Genomic DNA, 10,219 nt, shown 5'->3' with positions numbered 1-10,219 from the left:
TAGTTCAGATCCAGCAAAGATTAAATGCCATGTGGCGGGAGCAACTCTCCAGGCGGCTGCAATCAGAAGAGAGGAGAAAGGTCCGCTGTGCACAGAACCCGATGCCCTGTTACCCTGCACTTTGGGCAGTCATTCCACCAGTATGCAGTGGGTGGGAAATGCTACCAAATCAGAGCGCTCCCGTCTGTGTGCAGAGATGTGCCTGAGACCCACGGTATGCCACTGCTCCTCAGGGCAGGGACTGTCTCTCGCTATGGGTACGTCTGCCATGCCCTTGGGAAGTGTGATGGCAGCAGGCATGGCTTGGAGTGAGTCAGCTCCCTAAAAATAGCAGCAAAGGAGCAGTGGCAGAGGCTAGCGGCCTGAGTTCAGGCCTGCCCTGGGCACATACCTGGGTGGCTAGCCCCATACTGCCATGGCTTCACTGCTCTATCTAGTGAGCTAGCTAGCGAGGGCAGGTCTGCACCAGCTGTAGTCACCCCTCCCCCTTGCAGCCTAAACCGACCCTTGGTGTCTATTCAGCACCTAGCCCACGGGGCCTCGATCTGGCCGCACTCCCATGGAACACACTGCATAACAACAACAACAACAATCTGGCTAACGCCCAGGAGTCTGGAGACCAGGTTTCAATTGCTGGCTCGGCCCCTTCTTTTCTGTGTGGCCTTGAGCAAGTCACTTCCCCTCTAAGTACCTCAGTTTCTCTAAAACAGGGTTGATGTTGTGAGTTGGGAGCAGGAATGCATTGGCCTCTGTAAAGGACACCACGATCTGGGGCTGGGAAGTGCTCCAGAAGCACTAATAGAAGGAGACGTTGCCCAGTGCACTGCCTGGGTTCCCTGTGGCAGAAACACCCCATGGAGCGGGGTCCCGGGCAAGGCATGGGGCCAGGTCTTCTTCTGTTAGTTGCCTGCAGCCCTCACTTCCCCGAGGGGACCCAGCGCTGGTTAGGAGAGGTTTGGGTCAGAGCACTCAGGTGCCGTGCTGAGTCGGCCCGTCTCTAGGACACTCTAGGCTGTGCCCATCTCAGGAGGAGGTTGGTTCTGCCGCCGGCCTCTCGACTGGGCTGGGCTGGGGGGTAAATACTCCCTTGGGTGTAAGGGTGAAGCAAGCTGCTTGTACGCTCAGCAGGGACCTCGCGAAGATCTGACTGGTATTCAGAGCTGCCTGTGCCCATCTCAGGAGGAGGCTGGCTTTAAATCAGTGAGAATGAGTCCACAGCATAACAGCGGGTTCCTTCATCCACTCACTCGCAGGGGCCAGATGGGATTTCCCCCGGCCTTCCACAACTGGCCAGGTGCATTATGGGAAGGAGGTTACCTTTCGCAGAAGCATCACGTATTGGCCACATCTGGAGGCAAGCTGCCAGAACTGATGGTCTGATCCCTTATGGCGTCACGTCGGGCAGGAAAAGGTCAACGCAGGGCATATTGTCTTCCTCTCCGAACACAATTCTGCAGTGCCTCCTCAACGATTACAAAGCACTGCAGGGCCAGGGGGAGGAAGAGGACCTCGGCTGACGTAAATTGTTACTGTAGTGAATGAAGATAGGACCATTTACATCAGTTGAGGATCCATCTGTCCCTTTCTAAGCATTAATGAATTTAGCTTCAACATCTCTGGGAGGTAGGGAAGTAGCATCACTCCCATTTTACAGCTGGGGAAACTGAGGCAGAGTGAGATGAAGTTACTCGGCTCAGGTCATGCTGGGATGGGGGAATTCTGTAGCAGAGCCAGGAACAAAACCTAACCAACCAGTCCCGTGCCATAATCAACAGACGATCATTCCTCCCCTTTCACATTTTCCCTGGTGCCTAGTGATTGTCAGCCTTCCTGAGGTCAAAACAAAAGCGACTGGCTGGCAGATACGAAGCCGTAATCACAGCACATGCTGGAGGGGGAAGGGAGAAGCATGCTGGAGAAACCAATTCTGTTTTCTGTCCAGTGATAAAAGGCACAGGTGCCTTGTACAAACACTGCAAAAACAAGGGCAACTTGGTCTGACCGTGCAAGAAACGAAACATATCTCTATCCGTTACTGTCACGGGCACAGAGGCTAAGCCAAAATGTTTCTTCCACATCTACTCATCCCCAGAGGACATTGTAATGCTGGCTTTTGCAACAGGCTTTGGTGGCGTTACAGTGTTTGGTGGGCAGGGATAAAGCAATTCTTTACAGACACAATAAATGGTAACCTCACACTTGACCTTCCCTGTCTGATCATGTTCCCTAGTTAAACGACTCGGGTTGGCTAGTCTGGTCTCTGTCTGGGTGCTGGCAGTGTGCTGGATCAGCGGCTTTCAATGGTATTTTGCTCTGTAGCGGTATTTTAAAATTATGTGTATATTGAAGAGGAAAAAAGAAACAACCTTCTTTAATCTCATTCCATAACCCCTGAATCATAGATGACCCTTTAAGAGAATCTTGCTTCTCTCCTTTGTTCAGGCTGATTAAAGTCCGCTTAAATAAATTATGGCTCCAATTTGCAACAGGACATTAAATTCATTAGTGGCATTGAGCAAAGCACTTCTTAAAGATCCCAGGGCTAGGGCACGGGGCCGAGAGCAGGGCTTTCATCCCGGCTCGGCAATAGTTCTACTGTGGGGTCTCGGGCAAATCAATCTCACTCGTCGCCGCAGATTGCCCATCAGTAAAATGGTGTTCCTAGCTCCCCACCCCACAGGGATGTAATTCACTAACACGCATGAGCTGCTCTGATACCACTGGGAATGGCGAGGAGCGCCATAGAAAAACCCACGAATAAACGTGTGGAGACCAGGCAGCGGGAGTGGGTGGGTGCTTCAGTGTAGGAATGTACTCCCCCCTCTGTGATTAAACGGAGCCCCAGCCCACTGCCCTTCAGAGCACAACATAAGAACCATCTACTTTCTTAGGCATTTGCCTAAGCAGGGGGTGATTACAGAGAATACAGAGAGAGCTTTATTCTGGACAGGGAATTTTTAGGCTGACCTTTGTCAATCAGTCGTGGATATTGTTTTGCACAGGCAAAGCAAGATGGGCACATTTTATATCTCACACAATACAAACTAATGAGAGCGCCGCATTATTCCAGCGCACTTGTTGAACACACCGTTAGGAATGGAGCTCAGAGGACCAGATCTTTACTTGGCGTAAATTGGTGTGGTTGCAGTGATGTCAGTGGAGCGGCCTTGATTTACACCCGTGAACGATCTGGCGCATAGTCCAAAGGTAAGCCCAGCAGAGCCAGGGAGCCACGAGTTAAGGGCAAAGCTCCACTCTGTACTTGTGCCCAGGTACTGCAGCATGTATCCTGTCCTGTTCTGAGATGTCTTCAGCACTCTGGCACAGCCGGGTATATTGAGGTAGCATTTCCTAGTGGATAGAGCACTGGGAGACCTGGCTTCTATCCTGGCTCTGCCATTAGCCTGTTGGGTGACTTTGGGCAAATCCCTTCCCTGCTCGTTGCCTCAGTTTCCCCATGGGAAATGGGAATAACGATATTGACTTTCTTTGGAAAGTGCTTTGAGACCTACCGATGAAAAGTGGTGAATAAGAGCCCGGGATTATTATTAAGGCCAATGGCCAGATGTGCAGCTAGTATAAACTGATGCAGCTCCCTCAACTTCAATGGAGCTGTGGCGATTTGAACCAGATGAGGATTTGGCCTTTTATTCAGAGTGATGCCTGTCCCATGGCTGTATTCCCCCCACCCATCTTCATGCTTTTCATGTTGTTTCATGTTGAGAGAGTTGCTTGTGGACCATGGACTTACCAATGGGGTTGGGGAGAGAGGTGTGCAGACAAGTGGTCGGAGCTCAGAGCTGGACATCAGGCACTACTGCGTTCTAATCCCAGCTCTGAAACTAGCTTCCTCTGTTCCCCTGCAGCAAGTTGCTTCAGAGCTCCCTGCCTCAGTTTCCCCATCTGTCAAACAGAGATAATGTTTATTGCTCCATCCTACGGTACCTCACGGGGAAGTTGCTGAGGATTAATTAGTTAATATTCACAAACATCTTTGAAGATGAAAAGCCCCAAATAAATGCCAAGAATTACTGAGCTATGTTCGCCTACCCAAGAAATCTTTTCTTGTCACACTTCCATTTCTGCAAAATGGGGAGAGAGGGTTTCAAATCATTCAAAGACCAAATCCTCCAAATCTCTGATTCCCTTGGATGTTTGGTCTTGATCAAGTCAGACTCCTACTGAATAATCACCCAGGTTTCTTCACATAAAGCATCTGTAGGGAATGCAAGATACTAATGATACTGTCTTATAAATACCCAGTTCTATTCCTTGGGGTTTTATCCCAGTGCAGGTGCTTTTCCTGAGTGCCGTTTTCCCTCTGCAGCCAACCTGATGGCTGCACCGTGTCCTTCTGTAGCATCCCCTGCACAGTTAATTAATACCCTATTTACCTCATCTTCCAGATTGTTAACAATAAAGAGGTTAAATAATAAGCAGCCTGATGCCCAGCCCTGCAGTAAACCAACCCCCACCCCGACTTGACACTTTGCCATTTGTTTACTATCCTTCTGCCAGATTTCAGCACATGTGGCAGTGCTTATATCCCAGGCAATTTGAATTAATTATTTGGGTAAGATTTCACAAGGCGCTGTGTCAAATGCTTAATTGAAGTCCAGATCTATTACGCTGCCTGCATCCCGCTCCGTAAACTCCGTCTGTAATTCGATCAGAAAAGCTATTGAGTTTGTCTGGCACAATTTGCTCTTGATGAACCCAGCTGTTTATTGCTCAGGGTCCCATTAACCTCTTGGTGCGTGCGGATCTCTTCTCAGACTACACTCCCTGCATGCAGACACTTCTCTAGTCTCATAACATGCTCCTTGTTTCTGTTCGCTCTAGAAGGACCTGATCCGAAGCCCCCCTGAAGTCAACGGGAGTCTTTACATTGATTTCAGTAGACTTTGAATCAGACCCAGATTTTCAAAGGTATCTAGGTGGCTTTGAAAATCTGGCACTGTATTAACCCATAGACCTGAACCTTGTGTGTGTAATCACATGGCAGTAGACCCTGCAGCACACCCAAGACTCTAACTGAATCTAGACGTGGTCCCACCTCTGGCTGTTTCACAGATCCTGGCCCCCCTCTCCAGTGAAGGTAGGCTGAAGGCTATTCCTGCCCAGAGACATCTTTAGCGCCACACAGCTGCGTGCACTCTGTCTCGGCAAGCTTCATCCAACTGAATATCCTCACCTGGTTCTTTTCTTCTCTGTTTCCAGGACACCATCTCCTTAATCCTCAGAGCTTTGAGTGAGCCCCATTTGAAACCACGTCAGCTTCTTTGTTGCTCCTGGTGGTTCTCTTTTTCATGGCATTATGGCCTCTTGCATTTCAGTTATGCTGGGCAAAATCCTGAGTTCCTGTCTTGGTTTCTTACTCAGCCTTTAAGGTTGCTCCAACCTTCTTCTGTTCTTGGGGATACTTCTTCCCTTCGCATTCTTCACCCAGGTCTTGGGTTCCCACATGAGCTAAAAGTTTCCCAGTATTCCTTGCATCCTTCTGGGTATCTTTCTAAGCCTAGCATGCCGTCCTGTTCTCTTCATCTGGTTCACAGATGGCCTGGACTATATTATTCTCTATCTATTCACCAGTCAAAATCACAATGAGCTGTTGAATTAGCTCACTAGCCCTGAAGGGGTCAGTTTCTCATCTGTAGAATGGGGATAATAATTCTCCCTTTGTCTGTTTTGTCAATTTAGACTGTAATCTCTTTGGGACAGGGATTGTCTCTTACTATGTGTCTGTACAGTGTCTACGTCAGTGGGGCCAGGATCTTGCTTGGGACTTCTAGGTGCTACCAAAATAGAGACAGTAATAGTAACAGGTCAGAAATCAGCCTGTGCCCCTTGCATACATTGTGACCCTGACGTTCAAACAGAAACCGGGACATTGCTCATCTGCTGCACGGATGTGGCTTTAGGGGCAGTGTGGTCTATGAGAGCATGGACATGGCTAAGAGCCTTGGAATTTCTTTGTTCTAATCCAGTCCTGCCCCTTATTCTGTGAATTTAGACAAGTCACTTGGGCCCAGATCTTCAACGATACATAGATGCCTAACTCCCAAGGATTTCAGTGGCAGTTAGGCATCTAAATACCACTGAGGGCCTGGGCTTTGACCCCTAGGCATCTGAAAAACGTCAACATAAATCTTGGTCACCTATCTTTCAAGAGTGTTGGGAGCATTGCTGCAATTAGTTGGCGTTAGTATCGTGCTTTGAAAATACAAAGCAAAACATGTGGTCTTGAGGTCCTCTAGTAGCTCTTGTGCACCCCAGTAAAGACTTTTTGGGTGACATTTAGCCCTACTGTAGTCAATGGCAAAACTCAGGATTTCAATAGGGCCAGGATTTTGCTTCTTACTTCTAGTGAGGTCTTCTTCTTTTGTTAGAACATGGCAGGGTTTGGACAACATGGAGGAGCAAATTCAGCCTTGGCATAAGCCGGTGATGTAATGAAGTCAATGAACGTGTGCTCACTTACACCAAGGCTTAATTTGACTTGGAGCCTTTTAAACACATTTGTCACTACTGAAGCACATTCAAGTTTATGGCCCCAACTGCCTGAAAGAAAGGCATAAGAAACATGGCAAGAGCAGTGGCGTGGAAAGCAGAGAAGAGGGAAAATATAGACACCACCTTGGAGAGGGGAAAGTTGTAGAGAAGTCTGTAGAGTCAAGTTGTTACTACTGAAGAGAAGCAGCTAGTCATGGATGGAGCTGGTTTCCCACCTGAATGAAGAAGCAGATAGATGACTCTTGTCTATGGCGTTCACTTGGCTCTGTGTTTGATTGCTCCAGACTGTGGATGCCCAGAGATTTATAGCTGCCTTAATTGGTTCCTTACGAAATGATCAAATTACGCACATAATTTTCTGATCATTAGGATGGGGGGTGGAGCACAAGTGGCAGGCTATGTAAGAAAACGGGAAAGCTGGATGGCAAGGTTTTAGTCATAGCCAAAGAGGTTATGTTTCTAATAACCCAGACTCTCTGCACAAGTTACTTGCCTGGGTCTAACTGAAGCCAGGTGGACACAGTGTGGTGGTGAGAAAATCTGGGGGCACAGGAAGAGTCCTGAATGAGCACATCCACAGGCATCCAAGATTGCTCTGGGCCATGGGGAAAATAGCATGGTGTCCAAAGTCTCTTCCAAGACATACAAGTCAAAGGAATTATTTTGCCATCAGCGTCCTACCCTAATGGGTGCAAGATGTTTTGATCTGTTTGGTCCAAGACTTCCAATTCAGGAGCAGCTGCACAAAAAATATTTGCACAAAAGTAGTGCACAAGTAGTGGGTTGGACAATCATACCACCCACGCAACATGCTGCACAAAGATATGCACCCCAAAAGTTGTAGAAATATATCACACCAAAAAAAACCCCCTATTAATTGCCTTTCTGTCATATGGCACGGTTACTGGAGCAAACTCAACCCAGGCGCAATTCCATTGCCTTTGACAGAGTTACAGCCTTTTACGTCAAGGCTCAGGATGGACCGCGACATTCAACAGGACAGAAGAACCATAAGCACTGGAAACCCACACAGCCTATTTGTGTGTTGACTCATAACTTGGTGTACACTGCATGCCTGCGTAAGTGACGTAGAAAACTGTGTCATGCATGATGGACCTGGGCCATATAATTTCACAAAACCCCTGGTGTTCATTGCCGTGAGCGATTGCAGGCATGAGGCCGGCCGGGGGATGAGTAAGCTGGAAAAGGGACGAAGACAGCAACAACAGGTGGCAGTAGCAGTTAGTGGCAAAGAGTATCAAATCCAGAGGGAGCTGCGGCGAGGTATGCCAGCTGCAGAGCTTGTCCCGAAACGTGGTCAGAGCTCGGAAAGTGACTCTGAACAAGGCTGTTAGCCTACAGAGACACCCCTGAGCAGGCAGCTTTCCGCAGGATCGTCCAGCCTATCTTCCCCTTTCCAGGCAGAAGTGGGTGCTGCCTCCTTCGCACTCCCCGCTTCCTTCCCCATCCTGGGGGGAGGACCCTGTACAGGTTGTGCGATCTGCACGTGGGGACGGAGGTGGCAGGGAGGTCGTGCAGTTGGACAGGGGACTGGGTTGCCTTATGCATTGTCCTGTCCATCCTACAACCATCCCTGCAGGGAATCTGCTCCAAAGTGATCTATAGCCTTTTAAGTAGGCCTGTCAGCCCAGTGGGTCCTATCAGAGAGCTGGGTGCAGAGAGGTGTGTGGAGCAGAGGTTCCCCAAGTCAGTGCAAAAGAAGAGGATGTCTGCGCAGATTGCCCTGTCATCTGGCAGATCCCCCAACGTCCATTGGTGCTGGAGGGGAGGGGGCAAAGGCTGTGCTCTTTCTGCCAGGAGTAGGAGAGAAATTCTACCCTCCCTCTCCTTCACCCCAGTGGAACGACGGGCTACTAACTCCTCACGGTGACCCTCATCCACTGTACCAACCCCAACCCTCCCGTCTTCTGGCAGGAGGAGGGGACAATCTGGCCCCATCCCAGGGCTCGGTGTTTATTCTCTCTCAATGATGGGTCACAGCTGGTCAAGGTGCGACCCTCGAGCCTGCCTGCAAGCTGCACCTGGACGGTCTGAAGAGCCAGGCGTGTTCATCCTGCCCCTGGCGCGTCATCTCCTGGGACAAGGATCCTGCTACCGGATCTCAGCTGACCGCGTGATGGAGGAGGATGAATGAGGCCCAATGGAATCCAGCCCGCTCTCGCAGCGCCACGCTAACCAGAATAATGAAAGCATACTTATGACAGCAAGGCGAGCAGATCTTACTCACAGCTTGACACACGGGGAGCAGAGACATTGAGTAAGAAAGTGCTATTTATACTGTCAGCTTTTCCCACTGAAGGCCCGGCCCTGCTGGGTCTGAATCACAGAGAAGAGACGCAAGCTGCAAAATGGCATCTGAGGTTGATGCTGCGAGGTCCTGAGAACGCTCTGCTCTCATTGGCTTCAATAGGTTTGGAAGGTAGTCAGCACCGGGCAGAAGGTGCACAGCATCTCACAGGAGCGGGCCCTTAGTTAGAAGTTGGATCAACACTGTCCTGGCAGGGCTGTGACCATAACTTAGCTCAGATCCAGAAAGGGAGGAATTGTTCAGCAAACCGCAATGACAAAAGTTGCCTTGGCTCAGCCAGCTGTTAGCAAGGAAGGAAGGGCTCCAGTGTGGCCAGGTTTACAACCTACTCGGAAACCAGGGTTCTAGGTTCTCGGGAGCTGGAAGGTTCCACTTCTGACGGGCTCCAGTGAAATGCGCGTCCTGAGCTGCTGCGTGGCACGTTACGTTCTTCGATTCGCCCCGCTAGCCTCAGCGGCAGGACCCGGCTGATTTTCAGAGAAGAATCTCGACTGTTTGCATGGTACAGGCTTCCAGTTAGTGTAAAACCAAAACATGTTTTTCACATTAAATTTCCCTTGAAAAACAATGGTTTAAATTAAGGGTAAAAAAAAAAAGAGAGGGGGGGGAGAACTTGAGTGCAACTCAAAAACGTTTAATGAAACTCAAAGCAAATTAAAAAAAAAAAAAAAGTTCTAGAGGTTTCATGAACCCTAAAGGCAGGTGGGTTCTTCTACCACGAGACGCTCCGAAAGATCAACCCTTCTGGCAAGGGTGGTGAATACCAGCAGGGCAAAGAGATGAATGAATGATTGATTGTTATTGGTATTCCCCTGCACCTAGATTGGGGCTCTGTTGGGCGGGTGCTATATAAACACATACCAAAAGCCCGTCCCTGCCCCGAAGCGATTATAATCTAAAGAAGACAGACAAACAGTGGAAGGGCAAAGAGATTTGCTCAAGGTCACACAAGCAGGTCAGTGGCAGGGTTGGGAATAGAATCCCCATCACCGTAGTATCTGAGCACCTCCCAATCTTTAATGCGTTTATCCTCACACCGGCTCCCAAGAGGAAGGGCAGTGCCATTATGCCCACTGTGCAGATCACAAGCCTCAAACATAGAGCACGTCTACATTACAGCGGCTGAGCTGCAGCACTGGACACTTACGGCAGCAGGGGGAGGGGTTTTTCCATCAGTGTAGGTAATCCAGCTCTCTGGAGGCAGTTGTTGGAGTGACAGAAGAATCCTGGCGGTGTCTGCAGTGGAGTTAGGTCTACCTAGCTACATCACACAGAGTGTGAAACCAGCGCTTCGTTTGTAATGAAAGAGGGGCTTGGGCTCAAGCAATTTTTTTACACTCATAACTGACGCAGCAAGCCCCGAGGTGCCGGGGCTAT

The sequence above is a fragment of the Emydura macquarii genome, unplaced genomic scaffold (genome assembly GCF_026122565.2).
Source record: "Emydura macquarii macquarii isolate MOO-44397 ecotype Brisbane River unplaced genomic scaffold, CSIRO-AGI_Emac_v2 contig_306, whole genome shotgun sequence".
NCBI lineage: Eukaryota > Metazoa > Chordata > Testudines > Chelidae > Emydura > Emydura macquarii.
The sequence above is the reverse complement of the archived record's forward strand: the minus strand, read 5'-3'. Positions refer to the sequence as shown.